The sequence below is a fragment of the Agelaius tricolor genome, unplaced genomic scaffold (assembly GCF_023055355.1).
Source record: "Agelaius tricolor isolate 1412-34295 unplaced genomic scaffold, bAgeTri1.0.p SCAF_22, whole genome shotgun sequence".
Lineage (NCBI taxonomy): Eukaryota > Metazoa > Chordata > Aves > Passeriformes > Icteridae > Agelaius > Agelaius tricolor.
The window spans coordinates 12,613,915-12,636,836 of record NW_027269282.1 but is presented as its reverse complement, the minus strand read 5'-3'; the positions used below and the strand labels follow the sequence as shown (position 1 = coordinate 12,636,836).

The window sequence follows — 22,922 nt, the reverse complement described above, 5'->3', positions numbered from 1 at the left end:
ATTTCCAAATCTTGACAATGGGCAAAAAAATAATTTATAAGAGGTACAGAAGTTCATGGTGAACATGAACACTCAGGAGATTTGTGCAAGCTACAGAGAGGTACAAAGGGCTGGAGGATTCTGGGGTTTCCCTGTTGGCAAGAACAGCAGGAGGACACCAGAAGGATGGAGCCGAGCCAGGCAGGGAAAAGTTGAGGCTGTCCCATCCCTGGAAGTGCCCAAGGCCAGGCTGGACAGGGCTGGGAGCAGCCTGGGACAGTGGAAGGTGTCCCTGCCCATGGCAGAGGGTGGCAGTGGACGGGCTTGAAGGTTCTTCACATTTACAGGAACTCCTCATCTCCTTGATGACCCCTTGAGATCGTGGACTGGGATGAAAATGTCATTTTTAGAATCTGAGACAAAAAGCTCTGATTTTGTAAAACACACTTGGAAGAAACTCAAAAAGTGCAGAGTCCACTTCGGTCTCATCAGACCAGGTCTCCCAAGGGACCTCTGGATCTCGTCCTACAGATGTTCCAAAGAATAAATTAAGAAAATAAAGTTCTCTTTCAGGTTTCATGTAGACCACAAGAGCTTCTGGAATTTCATTGGCCATACAAATGCAGAATTGTACAACAGAAGTTTCTTGAAGCTGCCACAGCTTTCCAAAACTGAACCTTCAAAGAATTTGTGTTATTTTTCTTACTGAAACATTACTTTTAATCCATATACAGGATTAAAAGGCTGCCATGAAGGCCTCAACTATGACTGATTTTATCCTTTTGTCCCTGCTGCAATACATTGTCTGTTATTTTATCGTTACTCATTAATATTCCTATGGAATTTGATGTCACTAATACACAGACCCATCCTCCCTGACATTCCTCATCCCACATTCTGTGTGCTGGCAGCACAGAAAAACTGGAGTGCACTGGGTTAAATGCTTCCCATGCTGCTCCTTGGTTATATTTTATTTACCAGGATTTCTATAATGTGCGAGATTTTTTTCCTCCTTTTGAGATTTCCTCATTTCTTTCAGAACACTTTCACCTTATTTCCGGGCTGCTTTTCCCCAGGGGGCAAAGTGGAGGTTCAGAAACTTCATGTGAACTTCCTGAAAAAGAAACAGATCACCTATTAGGAAACCCAAATGGAATGTGCTGTGAATATGGTTTAATATGTCCCAAAGAAAGAGCTGCCTCTAATGACAACATAAGATCTAAAATTCATTGTTGTGCTCAGTTCATTGATTTACTAATGTATTTATTATTTATGATTTCGATGGCAGATGGAATTCTATTTCCATTATTTGATGCAGGTTAATCAGGGGATAATGTGCTTCTTTTATACTTTCACCTGAAGATTCTTCAGGTGCTCAAGACTCATATCCAGAACTGCAAATCAAATCCCCTTCTGTCCTGCAATTAATTCCTTCCAAAATTATAATCTGTTTAAAATCTAGGGTTAATATTTGAACTGAAATAGTTGCACATATACAAATTACATCTAAGGTGGAAAGGTTTTTGTGGGGCTCTGGCCCTCCAGGGGCTTTCACTGCTTTTAAAATACCTGTAAGTGGTTTTGGGGATGCACCACTGCTCCTTTGCCCCAAAACTTCTCTGGAGACATTGCTGCTGGCCACTGGATGTGCTCATCCCATCACTCCAGACCTTGGGAAGAACAAATCTGACAAAGGTCCTGCAGACAACACCAGTGAAAATGTGAAAAACAACTCGCCAAGTCCTCAGGAAAATTTTGATTTGTTTGGCTTCAGAGCAGTTTCGACATTATTTAACTCACAGATCATGAACTTCCCAAATCTTCATTATTTCTGTATCCCAGCACCAAACTTGTATGCTGAATCACTGGTTTCCCTGGAGAACAGCAAATACTACTTGCAAGAGGTGATTAAAATCAACTCAGAATATACAAGGTGAAGGAAAAAAAAATCAGAAAGTCATAAAATCATTAAGGAAAATACCCCTAAGATCATCAAGCCCAGCCATTAACCCACCACTAAACCACATCCCCAAGAACCAAATCTGCATTATATAAAAGAGAAATCAGAGAAATTAGATTTTCATGTCAGTTGACTTTATTTTACTTGAGAATATTCCCAGTATCACTGGTACTTGATCCCAGTATCACTAGGCCTTGTAAGATCTGGCTGGAAGCTCCTCTTAGAACTTTTTATTGAAAGGACACTCTACCATCTGAGTCCCCATTGCTACAGTCCAAGCTTGGGGTGCTTGGGATGTCTGAAATAAATAAAGTTAAAAAATCCAATGCTATCATGCTTGAAACTAGAGTAAACAACCAAAAAAAAAACCACAAAAAACCAACCAACCAAAAAAAACCAACAAAAAAAAAAAAAAAAAAAAACAAAAAACAAACAAAAAAAAAAAACAAAACCAAAACCAAAACAAAACAATGTGCCACAGCCTGGGGGTATTTCCAGAGACAAACAGGGGAACAGAGACAGCTCTTGGACACCCCAGGAAAACAGAGAACACAAATTTTCTCCTCAGGATGTTTAAAGTCAATTTTCACTCTTTGTTTTCCAGGATTTCCAGAGGTCAGAATGAGGATGCTCCTCCAAAACCTCTTTAGGCCCCATTCCCTTTAGAATATTTTTATTCTAAAGTTTCAGTTTTGGAGGATCCACAGTCCTGCAACCAAAACTTCTCTATCTCACCTGAAGATGACATTGGTTCTATAGCACCTACAATGCAATTAAACTGGGGGATAATGCAATTAAGCTGGGAGATAATCCCATGCCTCTAATATTTGTGGAAAAAAATACCTAAATCTGTAAATCTGTTCTTTTTTTTCCCCTTTTGCTTCACTTTTCCATGACAGAAATGAGCGCCATGGGGAAAGCTGCCCTTCTGCCTTAGGAAAAGCAGGGGGAACGGGCTGAGATGCAGGGGTGTAATTTAAATGTTATTATGCCTGAGCTAAATCTCTTCTCAAAAATTTGGCCCTGCACGAGGCTGTGAGCTCAGGCACAGCCCCAAACCACAGCTGTAAAAACCTCGCTCGTTTGAAAGGTCCAGTTGTGCTGCGGGACAAACATACGGCTCTTCCCAGCCCGGCCGCTCTGCTCTGCTCTACACTCTCTGAATTTTATCGTTGGAAAATGAGGGGCATCTTACCCAATTAGGTACTCCATAGCCTAATCAGCCTCTCTGCCGACCAGCAGGATGTGATGTGCCTGGGCCCAGCTGTTCCCTGGTGGTGGTGCTGTCAGTCAGATTCTGCTGGAGAGAAAAGCGATGCGGAGCCCAGGACATTCCTGCACATCTGTTAGCTGCAAACAGGGAGAGCAAAGGATGCTACAGCAATTTCCAGGAACAATAAGGATTAGTTGCTCATCTGACACTAACAACGTGCACCTTTCCCTCTTCTTCAGCATGTCTGTCAAATAATGTAATTATTAAGGACCAACAATGTGGCTTTTTATGTGAACCAGCGCTGACTATGCTGGAGTATTGCATTTTTAATTATTATGATGTTAAATGGCTTTAATTGCTGACACTCTCCTGATTCACAGAGCATTTTTATAACATTTATTAAAAAAAGGCCAAAGTTTATTTTACAGTCTGCAATAAAGCAGAACACAAAACCCAGCAATTGGCTCAATGAGCCCAACACATTAGTTCTATACACAGACTGCATATTATTCTTGCTCTATAAGTGATGTGAAAAGCAAAATTGAAGTCCTGCACAAAATTTGATCATCTTACTTAATAACAACAGATGCTCAGAGCAGTGGCATTTTGAAAAGAGCTCTGTATGCTACTGGTTATTAAATGGCAGGACATTTGGCATCCTCCAGCATTATACCATTTGAAAACCATGGAGTCACATAAATAGCCGATGAGAGCTGGGAGAAAAAAAAAAAGCCAGCTCCTGTCTGCATAGCAAAACTCATTTCATTTAAAATATTTAAAATGAGCAGGCTGCCTTTCAAAAGAAAAGTCTGGAAAACTTAGGGGAGGGGGAGCTTCCCTTTTATCTGGGAAATACAGGAAAGCAAATATGTTGGGAGGAAGAGAAGAAATGGTTCAACAGCACGACTGATCAGCCTTAACTGAGAATGCTAATGGCTTCTGCTGCTTTGTGTCAGGGGCTCAGCACAGTTTGGGAAAGGCTCTGGCGCCAAATTTCCTCCTTGATTTAAAAAGGAAAATATTGGCAATACGTAGGCAAATTACCATTAATGCAGGACGGGTCAACAACTCATGGGGATCATTTTAATGGAGCAATTCCTATTAAAAAAAGGGGAATCACCAAAGACAGTGGCTCACTTTCTTTGTAGGATAAATTCTCCTCACACAACATGTGCTGCCCGCAGTTACACCATTGTTAGATTCATATCTACTCTAAAAAGTTCTAATCGAGTTGATGAGCACATAGAGTGGAGTGTTCTCATTTTTATTTCATTTTAAGAACAATTCTGTTCCACCTTTATCAAGGCACAAACCATTAGGATGCATTTGCCCAACATATTTTACTTAGAACTGCTAATTCCACAGACTGTTCCAAGAAATACCGGCAAAGCTGTGAATAAATACCTACATTGGGTATTTTTACTATTAAAAAAATTACTATCATTAAAAAAAAACCCAAATACACGATGGGTTTGCCTGCAAACTGAAGGAAGGATTCACTTGGCTAAAAGGGGTGGGTGGGGGATCTATGTGCACATTGCTTTTCTTTCTACTTAATAAAATCTTGAAGATTGGCTTATAATGGCCATGCTTCCCCATCCTCAAGTATGGTGTGGCAAATGGTGCCACTGTCATTAAGGGTGCATTGTTGTTTGTTTTATGCTAATCTTCCTTCAGTGTGACAGACTGTCACCTGCATGGGGGGTAACTTTCAGCACTATATTAGCCCATATGGCACAAGCTAAATTGTATCTAAGCTATGGGCTAATTATGGATGAGTTAATAAAACCAAGCAATGTCAGTCTGGCCACTTCTTCTGGTCCTCTGCCGACCCCCCAAGTGAGTTATTGCCTGCACTGTTCTCTTAAACTATTTTCATTTTTTGCTCTCCACAATTGCTGCCAAGCTTTATGGTTAAAACACTTTAATCCTTCTCCTTTCTCAATCCAGTGCAGGATGAGATTAAAACAATCTCTGCATACTTTTTCCACGTGGTAACTTTCCCTGCTAATCAAGGGGTGGTGCAACCTCCCAAATGCTAAACACAAACGCACCGCGTTCGGTTTCCTGGAAATCTGCTGGCACAGCTGTGACATAACAGACAGATTTTCCTATTTTCAGGGAGTGAAAAACACAGTTCATCTTCCTTAACTACAGGATCAAAGAGATGAACATTCATCCCCTTAAATGCGCATCCAAGTAACAGAAAACCATAGGAATGGATGAATTTTTTCACATGTTTTTAGGTCACGCAAACGCTTAAGTGTTTTTTTGGACAAAGACCCAGCTTCTTTCCCTTCTTCAGAAGGAGGGGAGGGAGGGAGGAAGGGAGTCCCTCCCGAGTGTTAATGTTCCCACATCGCTCCGTCTGCTCTGCTTTGTCCCCACTTGTGCCTTTCAGTTGTCAGCCCTGGCAGCTGTTTCAGGCTCCCTCTTCAGCAAACTTTGCTCTCCAAATGCTCTGTGCTATGCAGCCAGCACAAGGAAAGCACAGCAACAATGTGCAGACACCAAATTTTGGACCAAACTGTGACAGAAAACGTAGAAAAATCTTGACAGGGATTAATTTTAAAAAACCCCAAATATTAATAATAATTTTAAAAAAATCAGTAACAGGAAAAGAAAAAGGGATGAAAAATGAAGTGAAAACTCCCATCAATCCTTTGCCTCCACTCCTGCAAAGCTCCTGCCCTGTTCTACTGCCTGAAAGAGCATCTCAGGAGCAGGTGGAGACCAAGCCCAGCTGAGAAGGAAGAATTATTCACAGACTGCTCAAGTTTTGACTAAACAAAACCCCAAACAAGTAATTTCTAGAAAAACATCATTTTGGGCAGTATATTCTTCGAATCTGTCAGTGAGGTTTCCTCACACTGAACAGTAGAATTCAGGACTCAGGGTATGAGATATTCAGGATATGAGACACTCAGGACACCACTCAGCTTGTGACATTGGCCACCCTCAGCCCAAGAGCCCAAAGTTTAGGACAGCCTCTCTTTGTCTGTTTGCTCAGCCAAGCCCGCAATTCCTCACCATTCCACAGGTCCTGTAGGATTTTCAGGAGTTGGACTTTGATGATCTTTCTGGGTCCCTTCCAGCTCAGAATAATCTAGGATTTTGTTTTCTGCATTCAGTCCAGCTGAGTTAGCAGTGGAGTATGACAATGAGAAGGGTCAAGCATAAAACTTCTGGAGCAAAGCACAGAAAGTGAGAAGTGTGAATTTGGATGTGGTAGCAGATACTCAGCGCTTTCAGGTTTTGGCCCAAGTTCTCCCCAGAGGGGTGTTAAAACCTCCCTGTAAGCAAAGGTTTGAATTATGTCAGTGCATTAAAGATACGTAATAAAAACTTGCATTAAAAAAAATAAATAAATAAACCCAGGCTCAATTTGTGGGAGTCAGAACATCCTTCCAGCCCAAGCAGCCTCATTTTTAGATAAAGCTGCACAGCTCTAAAAGGAAATACCTCGAGGTTGCTGTGCTTTGGAGTGATTACTTCCCCATCACAACTTCATACCCCTTTCAACACGAGTGTGGAAGAAATAAGGAGAATTCTTGTTTTTTATTTCCTGTAAGGAACAATGCCATGTTTCACACAATGCCTTGTTAAACACAAAGTCATCGGGCAAACTGCCTTTAAACCCATCATACATAATGAAATGTTTCATCTGGAACAGGAATTGTTTTTCCAATTCCAAGTTTTACTGTCTCCTTGGCTTTTTCCTCTTTCCCTTCTTATTTTCTTCCCTCATTTTATAGACAGTCTGTTAATCTACTCAGACCTACAGTACTGAAAGCTCTTCTCACTCAGGGAGTCACCCCTGGAAGTGCATTTTTGCCTTAAAAGTCAAGTTCAGACCTAATCACCACTTAAATAGCACAAGGAGACCGAGGCAATATCATTGCTATTCAAGTTACTTAGTCCTTTGCTCAAGAAAAATTCTTCCCTAGACTATTCCCTCACAGAATTGAACGCATTGGTTTGAAACTGAGATTAAGTTTTCCCTCTAAAAGATTAACTTAATTAAATTAAATTCTAATTCCATTCAAACAAATTCTGCGATTCTGGAAAATCTTATGGTTCTCGTTACACCTCCAGTGATTCCAAAAGCCCTTTCTGGCCTGGTGGAGCCCAACGAGTCTATGATTCTGTGAAATTACTTAAGAGATTAATTAAGAATGGAAAAAGCCTAGTTCAACCTTCAGAGCTGAACTGGTGTCTCTTACCTTGTTTTCTCTATAACACCAAGGAACTTTATTTCTTTGTCCTGTTGTAAAAACACCAACACAGGAATTACTGCTTTGTGCTTTTCTTTTGAATACCAGGACCTCTAAAATGCCTCTTCTTGGTCCGTCGAGGTCATCTGTTGGCAGAATATTCTTCCCCAGTGGGTGGTCGGGTACTGGAACAGGTTCCCCAAGGAATTGTTCATGGCACAAGCCTGCCAGAGTCCAAGAAGAGCTTGGAAAACAATCCCAAGCACAGGGTGGGACTCTTGGGGTGTCCTGAGCAGGACCAGGAGCTGGTCTCGATGATCCCTGTGGGTCCCCTCCACCTCAGGATATTCTGATTGTATGAATATCCCCCAAGCAGCTCTTTTCAGCACTTCAGGGACTTCAGCAAGCTGGGAAAGGCAATCAGCAGCTTCAGGAGCTGGAAACCTCTAGCTCTGATCTGCAACCCAAAACTGGACTGCAGGAGAGTTCACAGGAGCAAATACCCCACAGAAGGTGTCCGTGGCTCTGTGGCTGGATCAATTTCTTCCTACACGAGCTTTTCTTGTAACAAACTCTCTACAAATGACCAGCCAGGCTCTGTGACCTAGCCTTTGTTCTGATGAATTGCACCTCAGGTTGCTTCCTGCTTGGTAGTCATGGCTCTGCTGTCTCACCTGATGTTTGAAGAGATCTAAAGATTAGACCTCTTAACGGCACACTGTGTTCACTATACAAATTATTGATCGCTCCCTTTTAGACCACTTTTCTCACTGTCTCCTGGAGTGAATTGAGAACAAAATACAGCTGATAATATGTGCCCTTTCCTCAAGTTCAACCACCAGAAAGCTTGGGTTACAATCTCACAGGATGTTTCTATCATTATCTGGTTCCCCCCAACCAGTAACACTCAGGTTTTGAGAAGCAGAACAGCCCTCACTGATAGCCTGAGACATTAATTATCTCTCTGTAATAGCTGCATATCTGAATTCTATAACAGAATCTAGATTACACATTTTCTATATTTGTTTTCATGTTTCTTTTAGCAGAAAATAAACTCTGAGCCAAGCTGCAAACTTGGCTGTCGTTCTGACTTCTGTTTCCAGAAAATCCATCAATACACTAAAATTAAGCTTACACAGCAAAAGCCTTCTTTTTCAGGTGTCTTCTATGGAAAAAGCCGATTACTCTATGAAAATGAAGATGAGATCCTTATTTGCATGGCAGGATTTACCACAGGGCATTTGGAGTAGGAAAGCTGTTACAGTGAAAGCAAAATGTGCTTGGTAAGAGCGAGTGCTATCCCAAAAACAAGCTAATGAATTCCCATTGAGTGCCTGATTTATTGGTCCTTCCCTGCATAATCCTTCCCTGTTCAAGGAGCTAAAAGACCTTTTTCAAGCAGTTGTTTTCCTCCTCAACTTTGCTGTATTCCCCACAAGCTCAAGAAAAACAGATCCTCACCCAAGATCATCATTGCACTGAGATGTGCTGCCTTTATGTGTTCAAACCATTTAAATTCAAATGACCTCGAGGCTTTTTCCCTGGGAATGTACAAAACCCACCTTGACAGAAGCTGCTTTGGGCCACCAAGTCCAGGAGCAGCAGGGAAGAGAGGCTGAGCTGTGCCAGGCTCTGTGCACACATTTACAATAGTTTGGAGCTGGATAAAAGGAGTTGATGATCTTAAAGTTCTCTTCCAACCTCCAGGATTCTATGAAAAGTACTTACTGGACGTGCTGAAGGTGCCACATCTCCAAGTTCTGTGGAGAACCAAAGGGTTGGAGCATCTCCATGCCCAGGAAAGGCTGAGGGAGCTGGGGCTGCTCAGCCTGGAGAGGAGCCCCAGCTGAGAGGGACCCTCAGCCCTGGGTGTCCCTGGGTGTCCCTGGGTGCAGGGAGGATGCTGAGCAGGGCCCAGCAATGGCATCAGAGGCACAGGCAGGGACTGAGCCCAGCAATTCCCCAGAACTCCTGCCCTGGGCAGTGCCAGCCTTGAGCAGAGACCAGAGAGGCTCTGGGGGCTCCTCCATGGGGATACTCCAGGCCCATCTGGACACAAGCCAGAGCTGCTACACCTGCTACCTCTCTCTTCATGGACATGAAGATGCCTTTGGTGAAGAAAGGGATACAGAGAACAGGCTAAGCACAGATAAAGAGGAGTCAGAGAGGAGACAGCACAAACTTCATCTTGATTGAGCACAACAATCACGTTTTCCCAGCAGCAGGAGGAATCTGTGTCTCTACATAAGAGAAAGGTCCTCTTTTACAGCCCAAACTCCATCATTTGATATTCAGCAGCTGGATACAGTAAAAATCAGTCGTGGTGTAAAATATGAACTCCTGGTAAGCTGATACACCTCGGGCTTTTCACAGCCCTGGGCGCTGAGTGTCTGAAGATTGCTCAGCGCAGAAAGGTCACTGGTGCTGTACACAGGAACCTGACCATGGTCAGCTGGAAAGAGCAGATATTGTTCCCCTTGTTTGTAAAGACTTTAGGAATGTAAACAGGAGCACTCAGGCTCTTTCTTTGGGATGTATCAGATTCATGGGCGCTGTGTGCCGAGTTCACAAATGTGAGGCTTCGCCGTTGGTTTTGGCAAGCCTGGTCATAATCTTCAGCGAAATCAAAACACTGCAAAGATCACACTCCACATTTCTAGGACCTAATTTAATTAAAATCTTTCAGTGGGAAGGGATGGTTTCAAGCTCTCCCCTTTTTCCTTTGCATACAGACATAAACATTCACCAGAACCAAACTTGGCATTGATTTTCCTTTATCCCTTGTACTAATCTGAAGTCCCGAGAGATAAAGAGATGAGGTTAAGGTTAAGAAAGTTATGCACAACAGCTCTTAACCTGATGGCAGGGAGATAAGAAACACGCTAGTATCATTTAGGTGAACTCATCTATCAAATTACCTATCCCTGTTGGATTTGGTGGGGAGTGTTCCCACTTTTAAGTGAATAATTCACTCATGCATCTTCAAAAGGTTTCCCTGCAAGCTTTAAGTCAAACATCCATTAGAAAAAAAAGGGCAGATCCTTGAAGTTTTGGCCACCTGTTTGGAAGAGGTCCCCTAGCATCAGGTTAGAGACAGAGATAAAGAAAAGCACAACAAAATGTGCTCAATGCTGCATTACATCTTCTCCATTTTCCTCCTAATGTGGGAATTCAGATGCCAACATCGATTATCTGTTTTACAATGAGGTCACTGACATCACACAGAGCTTTTCCACAGGTCAGATCTTCTCCTGGTAGGAATTGTCTCCACACCAGGGACATCAGTGAAACCACCATGATTTATTTTAGGGGGGAATTAATGCAGTTGGGTGGTCTCATGTCAATCACAGCCAAATTCCTGCAGTGCTGATGGCTGCTCCCAGCAGAGATTTGGGATGAACCTCATTCTAACTGCAAATTTTTGGTGATGTTCAAAATGAAATGTCTATTTTAAGGGCAACTCCTGGCAGCCAACGTAGCTTTTACTGTAGGTCTGTGCAATTAATTGTGCTGATTTTGGTGACATTATTTCCATCTTGAAACCACTTATTAAGAAAAGACAATAAATACCCTGTTTCTTCAATACAAAGCTAAGAAGTGTTTGAGTGGGAAACACTAAGCAAGCCCACTGCCTTTCTTAAACATTTGTTTTCCATTTGCTTTTTAAATAAAAAGAAATGCTTTGCTTAGTAATTTCTCTGTTTTATTTAATTATTTGCACCAAATCCAGATCACTTCCTCCCTTAGGTAAAGATTTCTGTTTATTAAAGGCAAAAATGCATGAAGAATTTTATTTTCCATTTGGCAATTTGGTCCAATTTTCTTAAGCTAACACTCACTCAAGGTTTTATTTGTGTAAAACCAAGTTGAACTATAAATTCAGTATATGCACTCCATGTAATCACTTTGCTCCATGGAAAACTCAGGAAAACTGTGGAAGCCAAGGGTAGTTTTGACTGATTTTGTCCTTAGGAAATCACACATCCCAAGACAAAAAATATTGAAGGAGGATAATGTATTATCATTAATCTTGCAAGGTTATTAGTCAGTTGTAAGGGCTTTGTATTGTTTTGGGTTTTTCTCTTTTCCAGTCCAGGTTGTTTTATTATTTAATTTTTCTCTACAGATATTTTCCTGGCCAGAAAATTAGTTGTTAATAAAAATGAACTTCAGATACTGAATTTTAACCTCATCAAAAATCAGCAGAGAGACTGCTGGCCCTTTCAGCCCTACTCCACTCTCCAAATAAATCAAAATAACATATTTGCAATGCAAAGTGTTGCATAAGGCATCAGGGTCCGTTTAACTACTGGAGGAGCCAAATTCAGGTTTTGAGGCACAAGCTAAGTTTTTTTTTTTTTTTTTTTTTTCCATAGCTTCACTCTGCTCACTGAGTGCAACAACCAATTCCAGAGGCAGGTCCTGGGCTTATTGTGCTCCTACTGGAGAAATATCCCTTGCTGGATGAAACAGCTACTCAGGTTTCTCTCAAAGCTCTAATTCCCAAAGCAAAGAATTTGGGGTAGCCATTCAAAAATAACTGAGTGTTCCCTGATGAGCACCGTGGCCAGACAAAGAGAATCAACTCAGCCACATTTTTATCCAAGTGGAAGGTAATGGCTCATATATCTAATTTTGTATTCGAGCAATAAATTGAATAATAGTTATTTTCTACTGTTCCTCTTATTGCAGATTTATAGATGGGACAGCTAAACCTCAAAAATTAATTGAGGAAATATTAGTCAGCCATTGACTGCAGAGTTTTTAAGTCTACAATACCCTCAGTAGTAGAAGGGGAGCAGAGAAAATAAAGTTAGTCAATAGAAATGGAAAAGATTTTAAGTGAATGTGTGATCATCAGACAGACAAATAGTCTGGGGGTTGTAATGAGAAATTTACAGCACAGCTTTTTCAGGGAAAGCACAGGACACAGAATTGTGTATAAACATTAAACACCCTGGACAATGAAATCTCAGATTCACAAAATCATCCAGGTTGGAAGAGACCTTCAAGGTCATCAAGTCCAGCCATCAACCCAGCACCATTAAATGGGATGATTTATCCATCTGATTAATCCATCCAATTCATCTGGACAGTGTTTAGAGCAGCCTGGTCTAGTGGAAGGTGTCCCTGTCCATGGCAGGGGTGGAATGAGATGAGCTTTAAGGTCTCTTCCAACACAAACCAGTCTGGAATTCTGGGATTCTCAGTCATTTGCACTTTCCTTGTCTTTATCCCAGAACCTGGACTGGGTGGTGGCTGCTGGAAGCTCAGGGACAAAGCTGGAGGCACAAACACCCTTTCCTGCCTTCCATGGTGACAAAGAAAAGCCATGAAAATTCTCTCTTGGTTTTAGCTCTCACATCAGGGTGTAAAACAGCTGCTAGTTAATTCTTTCCAGTTCTTGGTTATTTTAACGTTTCTAGAGCCATAAGAATTCTCAGCATCTTCTTACCATCACAGACACCAACCCCACACTCCAACCTCAGCAAAAAACAGAGAGAAAGCCCAAACTCCTGCCCAACAACTGCACACACTTCTTCTAATTTGACATAAAAAGAAATTCAAACAGGGAAGAGATAGCTTGAGAAATATCTACCTAGGGGAAAGAAAATCATCCAAACCCTGCTCAATTTCTGTAGCAAATAGCCCACACATGGTTAAAACAATATAGTAGGGAAAGAGATTAAAGAATGTTGTGCAACAAACTCACTCTTTAACCTGACCCAGCTGCTGTGAGAAGCAATTTTTTAACATACTTAGTAATTCCTGATATTTTTCTTAATAAAAGTGGCTGCAGTGCAGAGGCTCAAGGACAAAGAACAATTAAATTATGCCTCTAAAGTACATATATATATTCAAAGTAAATGGTAACACTAATTCACAATAAACCTGCAGGAACATCACTTGATAAATTATAGCCCATGCCTGTTTGTACTGTGGAAAAACTTCTTTTGGACCTGGAGAAATCTGCTTCTCTTTGCACAAAGGATGCTCTGCGCCAGTTGGTTGTAGACAAAACGCCTTCAAAGATACCAGCACAGTCTCTGAAAGAGCAAACCTGAGGAAAAAGGGTTATTTAGGACGTGTAGAGCCCTCTCTGGCACTTTGAGTAGAGCAAGAAGTGGGAGAGGAGACTGCAAAAACATCTTCGTGCCCCAAGGTGCCTCAGTTACAGATGTACAAGATGCAAATTAGGGAGAATTTGGGTTATTTTCCATTACAATGAGTATCTGGAAGACTGGGATAGCCCGAGGTCAGTTTAGGATATGGTAAAAGGCACTTTTGACCCAGGCTTTTTCTTTCCCCAGGTGTGTCCCGCACAAGTTTTAAATTAATAAGGGCTGCAGGATTCAGCCCTTCAAGAATTAAATGATTATTTGATTGAGTAGCTGCTGCCTAGACGCGTTTGTAAGAAACAATAATTTCCCTCAAAAAAAAAAAAAAAAACATCATCAAGCAGAAGGCCATCGAAATTAGTTACAGAAACAACCATATTTGTGTTGATCTTTGGCCACTGTAAATCAGCATAACCTGGATGACTTCAAAGGAAACGGTGCCAATGCACAGCCCTGGGAATCTGCTCCGCTGCACTTAAACTCTGCCCAACATCTTGACATCCTGCGCGAGCTCAGTGTTTATTCTCTCGCATTAAAAGGACAGAAACACGCACACCTTTCATCTGCTCTCAGCAAATTGCTTGTGATTTCTCCTTGGCTACAACGCTCAGCTGTGGCCGGCCACAGAAAGGTTGTCCAGCTGCTTAGGAGCGCATTTAAATATGAATTGGAACACGAGTGTTTCATTGAAATTTGGCCGCTCCCAGCTCTCCCTGGCTTTGTCCGCCTGGAGATTGTTTGTCCCTCCTTTCAGCTCAATAGCTTCTTTCAAATTATAACAAACAAGGATGCTGGGGAATACCAGGAAACAGCTCCAAAGATGTAGTGCTCTTTTATATTCCTGGGCATGTCACTTGCTAACAGCCCCAGCGCCTGCTCTTCCAAACTGGAACAAGGGCAAGGACCGACCGAAATTCCCTGCTCCTGAGAAAACAAATAAACCAACCCACCCACCCCCTGGAAACAAAGAGCAAAAATATTTTCTCAATTAGGCAGCTGAAAAAAATGGTCCAGAACCTGGCAAGACTCATCCATGTGTGGGCACCTCGCTTTTCTCACTCCTCTGGCTGGTTTCAAATGGATTCTGTCAAGAATAATGGCCAAGAATTGGTTCTTGATCTTCCATGAAAAAAAAATAAGGTACAAAGTAAATGAGATAAACTGTGCTGCAGGAATATAAATTAATGATGACTTCATAGCAGACCTTCTTGCCTTGCATAAGATTAATTAGAATAAATGCCGTATTGGGCGCTAGAACTTATTTTAAAGCTTGGATTTTCATGGGTACATCTATTTCTTATGAATTTTACAAACTGAAATACAAGTCTAAATTCAGATGCATTAATTATTGTCACATTTGGTCAGTTTCCAGTCTCTAGAAATCAGCAGCAGTGCAGAGGAATTATTACTATTACTAATATTACTATTAGCATTATTATTTTCCTATCTGTCCACTATGAGTCCGCTTTCATTTTTATTTTTCAGGGGAAAAATAAAAATGCAGCTAAAATATGTTCCTATGTAAGTTTTAAAATATCATAAAAGAGTAAATCCTTGTACTTTTTTGCCCCAAATTTCTCTGTTTGAAGGACAGGCTATCCCAGGCACAGACCTGACCTCTGTGATCCAGAATCTCTCCCTTTCCTAATCTACCTACACAGAAAGCAGTTTTCTCTAATGAAAACAGAAAATGGCAGTGGCAATTACTGCATGTCCAGAGCATGTTTCCAGCCTTTTTCCTTTCCCTGATGGTCCCAGGCTCGTGGTATGGGGAAGCTGATTTTTTAAATGTCATTGCTTTTGTCACTTTAAGTTCTATTAAGATTGGTTATTGACTTTATGTATAATTAATGGCTTCCAAAGTCCTACATTTTTACACGTGGTACACCCTGGTGCTGAGAAACGCACAAATTCCTGTTGTTTATTGCCCTTCCCTCTTCCCCACCCAGGAGGAACAGGAGTCACTTGAACTAAAGCCCCACGGCCTCTCCCATGAACGTGTCTGGATGTTTCTCACTTAGGCTGACGTGACAATTATTAGACCTGGCACATATAAACACAAAAAGCAAGAGGCATTAACAGGTCTATTCACCAAGGGTTCTGCACCCTTTGCACAAAAAAAAAAAAACACCTTAAATAAAAGTAACATGCCTAAATTGTGTAAATGTCAAGGTTTTCTCATTCATTAATTCCCCTCTCTTCGATGTGCAGTGCCCCCAACTCTGTCTCTGCTCAATGGAAAGGTGCTGGGCTGATAAAAACCAACTCATCCTGGCACATTCCTGGTCTCACAAAGGATGCAGACTTGGACCATGATCCAAAAATGCACTTATGTGCATTGCACCTACAGAGAAGCATTTGTCTGGAGCTCATTTCCCCCTGCCCCGAGGGGACTGACAGCCACAGCGTTTGCCACACAGGGCTGGGAACAGCTCTGCAATGTCCTCCTGGTGCCCCACTGCATCTGAAGGGAAGACAAAGCAAAAAGTGGGAAGAAAAGTTCTGTTTTCCCACCTTTGGGCTGTTCTGGAGAGCTTCTGCCCCTGAGAGCGAGGGTCAGTCTGGTCATCCCACCCACAGAGGAGCAGAAGCCTTGCTGGTGTCTCCCCACCTCCAGCAATCTCCACCCTTGCAGGAGTGACAGCATCCCAGAGGGGAGACCACGGGCCCGTTGTTTATTGCAATTCTAAGTGCAGAGATTGTCCTCTGCCATCATTTCAGGCTGTGCCAAGCCAGGCAGCAGCAAGGAGCTGCCAGGATTCCAGCATGGAGTAGAAAACCCTACCTTTGGCTTTGACCTGGATCACTGGCACCTTGAAGGGGCTCATGGAGATGGAGGGGGGCCTCTTCCTTTTACAGGGAGGTGCTGAGCTCTTTCTTCCACACAATGTAAAAGAAGATTTATTTGTGAATGGTCTCTTTCCTTGGGGGAATTCAGTTTCTATAGAAAAACAATCTCTTTATGTGTCAGAAAAATACCTGATGCTTGTAGAGAGAATGGTTTGGGTTGGAAGGGACCTTAAAGATCATCTCATTCCAACCACCATGGGAAGGAAACTTTTCACTAAACCAGACTGCTCAGAGCCCAAACATTTCCAAATAAACTCCACAGAAACAAAACCCCCTGGGTGCTTAAAGCCCTTAAATCCACCCAGAACGCCTGCAATCAATTGTCTGACCAGCAACAGCTTTCAGTGAGGAAAGAGAGGCAGGCACTGCACCCAGAGCAGACTCCAGCCCCCAGCCCCACCTCTGTGGCAGTGTGAAGTCACTCTGCTGCCCCTGCCTCCCCCGGCGGCGCGTGGCGCTGGCACAGATGGCGGCTGTGGCGCGGGCAGAGCGTGCCAGCTGTCGGGGACACAGGTGCGGATGGTCCCGCTCCTCGCTGCTCTCTGGAAACCAGACGTCCAGGAGCCAGGCTCCAGGAAGGGAAAAAGGGACGTCACCCCACATCCCCACTTCTCACTTTGCTGCTGGATAAAAGATCACAAGCAAAAGCGTCTCTGAAAGGCCGCTCTGCACAATGCTGGAGTTGATAAGTTATCAGAATTTTGTCACAGGAAATAGGCAACATATTGTTACAGCCATTATTATGCACACTTGACACACAGATCCATCCATAAAGCAATTTGAGAACAAGGCACCAGCTATTCAGGCCCTTGTAATCCAAATACCTACCTTATCCCAAATGGCACAGGCAACTGCCCAGATGTCCTTTATGGGGGTGAAATATGGAAATAGGCAGGAGAAAATCCAAGATTCATCATCACTTGGAGTTAACATCACCTCAATTGCATGGTGATTTTCAACTGACTGATGTTTATTTTCAAATCCATGGCTCTCCAGATTGGAGGGAAGTCACTGTGGGCTGTATTTATCAGTGAGTGACAGGAGTGATGACATCAATAACCAACTCCCATCAATGCTGTAAGAGTTTCCCATTTCCTTTCAGCACTATCGACAGCTATTCTCCAATGCTGACCTGCCGGGATGTCAGACACACTCATTGATTAGGAATGGGGAATTATGGAAAAGCCCTTGCACCATCCATCAGGGTTTTTATCAGCAGCTCAGCCCTTGGCTTTTAGACAGCGTGAGAATTCTCTGTCTCCGTGGGAATCGGGAAAACGGGAGTTGGGAGCGGCCGCCAGCTGGAATCCAGGGAAAGGCACCGTGCCCCAGCCATGGCTGCTGGGGTGATTTAGGGCTCTGGCTGCTCAGCTCTGCCAAATGGAAGGAGCAGGGGTCAGGGAAGGCACACGAGGGAAAGAAAGGTTTGGTGGAGTGGCAATTTAACAGCAAATTTCCATCAAAGAGGAGCAGCCGCAAAGAAAGGGGCAACACAAGAAAGGTGGTGCAGATAAAGCAGCCTGATTCTTCCTATGCCTCCCATGAATATCTGGATGTCAGCTGAGCTGTGAGGATGCTCAGGGGTTTTGCCAGGGATGTGAAATTTCACTGGGTTTCCCTGGAAATCCTGCCTTTCAAAGGCAAATTGGTGTTTGCTCCTGTTTTTCCACATTGCTTTCTGTACACAAATACAGACCGAAACATCCCAAAAAGGGATACTGGGACAGTCATAACAAGACCCCACAGAATCCTGGAATCAAAGAATTGTTTAGTTTGGAAAAGCTCTCTAAGATCAAGACTTACAGCACTGCCAGGGCCACCACTGCCCCATGTCCCTAAGTGCCACATCTACAGTTTTATGAATTCTTCCAGGGTTAGTGATTCCACTCTTTCCCTGAGCATTTGGCTTTAGATTTCTCCAACAGTTAATATATTCCAGGCTATTGCCTGGTCAAGGCTAAACTTGTGAGTAGAGATAAAGGTTTATTTGGAACTTCAGACAATGCCATGAACCAGTCTAGGAGAAGACAACAAAAAGCTGTGAAATGTTGAAGAAATCACCAAATCTCATTTCACCTGAACAGGGGTGCAGGGATAAAGCAGGTCTGAACCCTTCCTCTCTAGTCAGTCCTTGCAACAACATCGTGGTGCTCCTCATCTAAAGCTGCAGCTCTACAATAAAATCACCAAAGCCAGCATGAGAAGAACTTTACTCAGTAGTTTTTAAATTAATTAGTTTTGGGTTTTTTCTCGGGGGGTTGAGTAGTGAGTCTTCACATAAGCTGAAGAAAGATAGAAATGCTGGAGACTCTCTGCCCTGTGGCACCCAGTCACCACTGCACGAGCATCAGGAAAAAGTAGGAGCATGTCTCCAAGTGGGATAGCAAAACCTGGCCTGCTGGAGTGGCTCATTTGGTCTCTCTTGGCTGTTCCATGCAATACCTCCTTTGTTTGTTCCTAGCACAGCTATTTATATCACACACTCAACTGAAAGGCAAGCAGCCAAAGGTTTGCTTTTTAGGGTTAGTTTGGGCAAACGCCCAAACCTCTGGATGCTAAACTCTCCAAACCACCAGGGTTTGCAGAATTAGGTTAGAAATCACACACAAATGGGCTTTCTCCAAAATCATTTTTGCACTCCATTTGTAACAGAACCAGTCTCTTGACATGTTTTTATATTTTCCTATCAAGATCTAACCAGGATATGAAAGCATTGAATACTAATGAAGAAAAAAAATGACAAGCTAACGTTGCCCAACTTGATTGGAAATACAGTGCAAGAAATAACATTGCCTCACGTTGCAGTGGAGGGAATACATCCTTCACTCGGGAATACCGTGTAGGATCTGGTGGTGAGGTATCAAAAATAGATTTCATTTTAATTAAACAGATTATAGAGGTATTAATAGAGGGAAGAGATCCTCCTGGAAAGAAGAGAAGTGGCAGCTGAGCCAAAAGAAATGTCATGAACAGTTTGTTCCGGGGGTTTCTGTAAGCCCAGAGGTGCTCCAAGGTCCCCATGGGACAATGTCCTGCCTGTACAGAGGAGGACTTGGCCAGGATGGCCTGAGCTCACATTTCCAGCTTATTTTTGGCCCTGAAGACCTGATGCTCCACTTGGACCAATCCATCTTCATCGCTGGAGCAGGGAGAGTGATTCTGCCAGCAGGGACCGGGTCCTCGGGCGCTCAGCTGGGCAGCGCCGGTGAGCTCGGTGCCACGGCCCTCGTGTGCCAAGTGACCACCCAGCCAACTTGCCAGGCTCGGGCTGGCAGCCAGCTCCTGACAGGCACATTCCCAGCTGCTCTGGCTCGTGTGGATTAGCCAGAAATCTGAAGGAGACCACGCAGAGCCCTTTGCCTGGAGCTGGAGGATGCGCATAGGCAGGTCCTGAGCAGAGCCAGACGATTCAAGGTGTGGTCTGGATGTTTTACCTTCTATACAGAAAAATTTGGGGAGAGTGGCAATATTTGGGAGGTAGGTTTGGGGAAAAGGAGCACAACTCCATCACCATCCAGACCCCTGCACAGCTGTTTGAGACATAAAATAAGGCAAGCAACCTTCTGCACAGAAAAAAATCCTTTAAAATCTTCCTGAGGTTAAAATATTATTCTAAATATGATTCTGAAATGTCTTTCTGTTTGAAAAACACCTAAAAGACACCTAAATGCTACACTTGAAGAACAAAGGTTATTTCAAAAAACATGATTAATTAGTAAAACATTTTGAAAACTGTCCTATGATTTGTTCTATAACTTTTCAAGTTGGGATATTCATTGAAACAAATGCTGTGAATGGCTCCCTTTTGAATGACTCAGCATTTTCCCCAAGGAAAGGTGTCATTCCACATTCTTCAGCCATCCCTATCCTGAAACACCATGAAGCCCCACCATATGGAGCCCTGCACCCAGAGATGTCCTTTCAGCCAGGGATTTTGCCCAGCAGGCAGCTGCAAACCAGTTGTTGTTTTATTCTCCCACCAATATCTTTCACTTTTGTGTTGCATCCTACAAAACTCTCCTTTTCCCTCTGTTACAAAAACCTGGATGCAGGAATTATGAGTTGAAACTGTTAGACAAGATACAGATGTACATATTAGCCCACTGCATCCATTCTCCTTATTAAAGATGAAGTCCTGTTTTATATATTTAATCTTGATTTAGTTAACATTACGAGTGAAAGACAAAATGCTTCATGTCTCCCTTAATAATAGATGTAACCAAGCAATATCCAGTAAAACAGAATTGTGTTGCTTTTTAATCAAACTCTCCATTGTTTTCTTCTTTTAAATTACAGATGATGTGTTCCTTCCCAATTTGTCACTCAGCAATGCAGCAATTCCACAAAAACACGTATTTTTAAAAAACCCTGAGAAACATCTTGTAATATTCATGCAGCAATGCTGTGTCTTTTTAAACTTTCACTACCTGTGTATTTTAAAGCATTTTTTCCAATGCCCTTGCTACCTAATTTGAGAAACAAATCCACAGTCCCGAGCAAAACTGAAGGTGGACATATGTGTCCTTGTCTAGTCACTAATGTCCACTATGCCCATGCATTACAGTGGTTTATCAGCTCCCTCCTTTAAAGAATCTGACGGGAGCTTTTTGCCTTTGGCAATCCAGTTGCAGTCTCATTCTACATCTGTTTTGATTGTCAACCTAATTCTGAGAGCAGTCAAAAACCTAGTCAGATCTCTCATGAATATCTTGGCAGGTTATGGCTTATTTAGGCTACGAGTAGCTCTGTTGGAACAGCTTCCAAATATACTACAGATTGACTCACACAAATATAAATCCCTCAGTGTTCACAATTCCTTCCTGCAAACAATTAGGAAAACGCCTCATTGAGCAAAGATGCAAATAACAGTCTGCAGCACCTCCAGCAGGTTGTGCCCTGGCTTGTGCTGAGCCTCCCTGCCTGCCTCAGTTTCCCTCCTTCCCTGCCTGCCTCCTTCCCTGCCTTCCTGGCTTCTTCTCTGCCTGCTTCCCCTCCATCCCTGATTCTCAGCTCCATCCCTATTTCCCTACCTTTTTCTCTCTCTCCCTCCCTCCCTGCCTGCCTCCTTCCCTGCCTCCTTCCCTGCCTCTCCACCTCTATCTCTCCCTGCTTTGCCTCCCTGCCTGCTTCCCTGCCATTCTGTCTCAAATTCTGCCTCCATCCCTGTGTGCCTCCCTCCTTCCCTGCCTCTCCACCTCTATCTCTCCCTGCTTTGCCTCCCTGCCTGCTTCCCTGCCATTCTGTCTCAAATTCTGCCTCCATCCCTGCATCCCTGCCTCAACTCTTGCCTCCACGCATACCCCTGCCTGCACCCCTGCCTCCATCCCTCCATCCCTGCCTCCATCCCTGCATCCCTGCCTCCTTCCCTGTCTCCCAGGCTCTTTGCCCATCTCCCTGCCTGCCTTCCTGCCTCCCTGCCTGCCTCCCGTGCCGCAGCCCCAGCTGCACACGGGCTGAGCTCTCCTCCAGCTGCAGCGGCAGCAGCAAGGTGAAGCGCCGGAGCTCTTCAGGGAGGGGAGAGCAAATTAAAGCTCACTGCAGGAAAGTTGTGCCCCTGGCACTCTGCTCATGCAACAGCTGCAGATACAACAACGATCATCTGACATTCTGACATATACGTTGAGCAAAGCAGCGAGCGAGCCAATGCCGACACAACCTCGCGCAGGGCTCCGAGTCCCAGCCTTGAGCAAAACAGGTGTATGACATCCTGTTGCCAGTCTTCAGAGGTTATGGCTACGAGGAGAGACATCTGAGAGAGGAGCAGATGAAAATAACAAAGAAGGTTAAGGCTCGGGTTGACAAGCTCATTGATAATATTTTAGATGGAACAGACCTGCACGTTGACTACAAATTGCTCCTAATGTCTCCCGTAGACTGCAGGCCCCAGTCGAAGTGAAAATGGGCTCATTCATTACTTCCTGCGAGCAAATTTCTGCAAAAAGGAGCCACTGCGACCCAGAAACTCCAGATGTCCTTTGGGGCCCAGGCTGCAGAGCTGTCTTGGTGCCAGAGCAGCAGCATTATGTCGTGCGGCCTTCAGGCTTCCATGTAAATAAACAGGAGCAATGAAATCCTTTAGTAAATATTTTTGAATTTGGTGGAAAATCCTGTTGCAGCATTTTGCTTTTTAATGTTCTGAGACTAATTGATTATCTAATAGGAGGCAAGGACACTGCCAGGAAAGGCATTGCTCTCGTGTTAGCATCCAGGACGTGGCTCTTTGTGAAATTTAACTGGGAAAAAAAAATGCATTCAGAGAAGAATTTTAAATTCAGTCTTCTAAATTTTCACATTCTAGACATTATGGCCCAGAAACAGCACATGGGCTGCCATTCCTGGAAGTTCATTTCTTCAAGTCACATAGCTCCCTAGGCTAATCAGCCTTCACTAAGTTGCCTTATTTTGGGGGAAGAAAACACGTATTAAAGTGAGGCCACGTCTCCATAAAAGATGCTCGGAAGAGCACTGTTGGATATTAAAGTTAGCATCTGCTATTGTCTGGTTAACAATTGGCAATTACCATTAGTTTCCACTGTGGCTGATGGAGTCACAGATGGCTGATTGAGTCAAGTAAGTGCACTTATTCC

General features: G+C 43.3%; 1 long non-coding RNA gene across 1 annotated transcript; it reads right to left on the bottom strand.

The window, feature by feature from the left end:
- Positions 1-778: 778 nt before the first annotated feature.
- On the bottom strand, positions 779-2,497 carry LOC139599236 (uncharacterized). The gene is made up of 3 exons (XR_011682193.1): positions 1,780-2,497; positions 1,549-1,677; positions 779-1,093 (listed from the first exon to the last, which is right to left on the bottom strand). It is a non-coding gene; the product is annotated as an uncharacterized lncRNA (long non-coding RNA).
- Between the last annotated feature and the right edge of the window lie 20,425 nt (positions 2,498-22,922).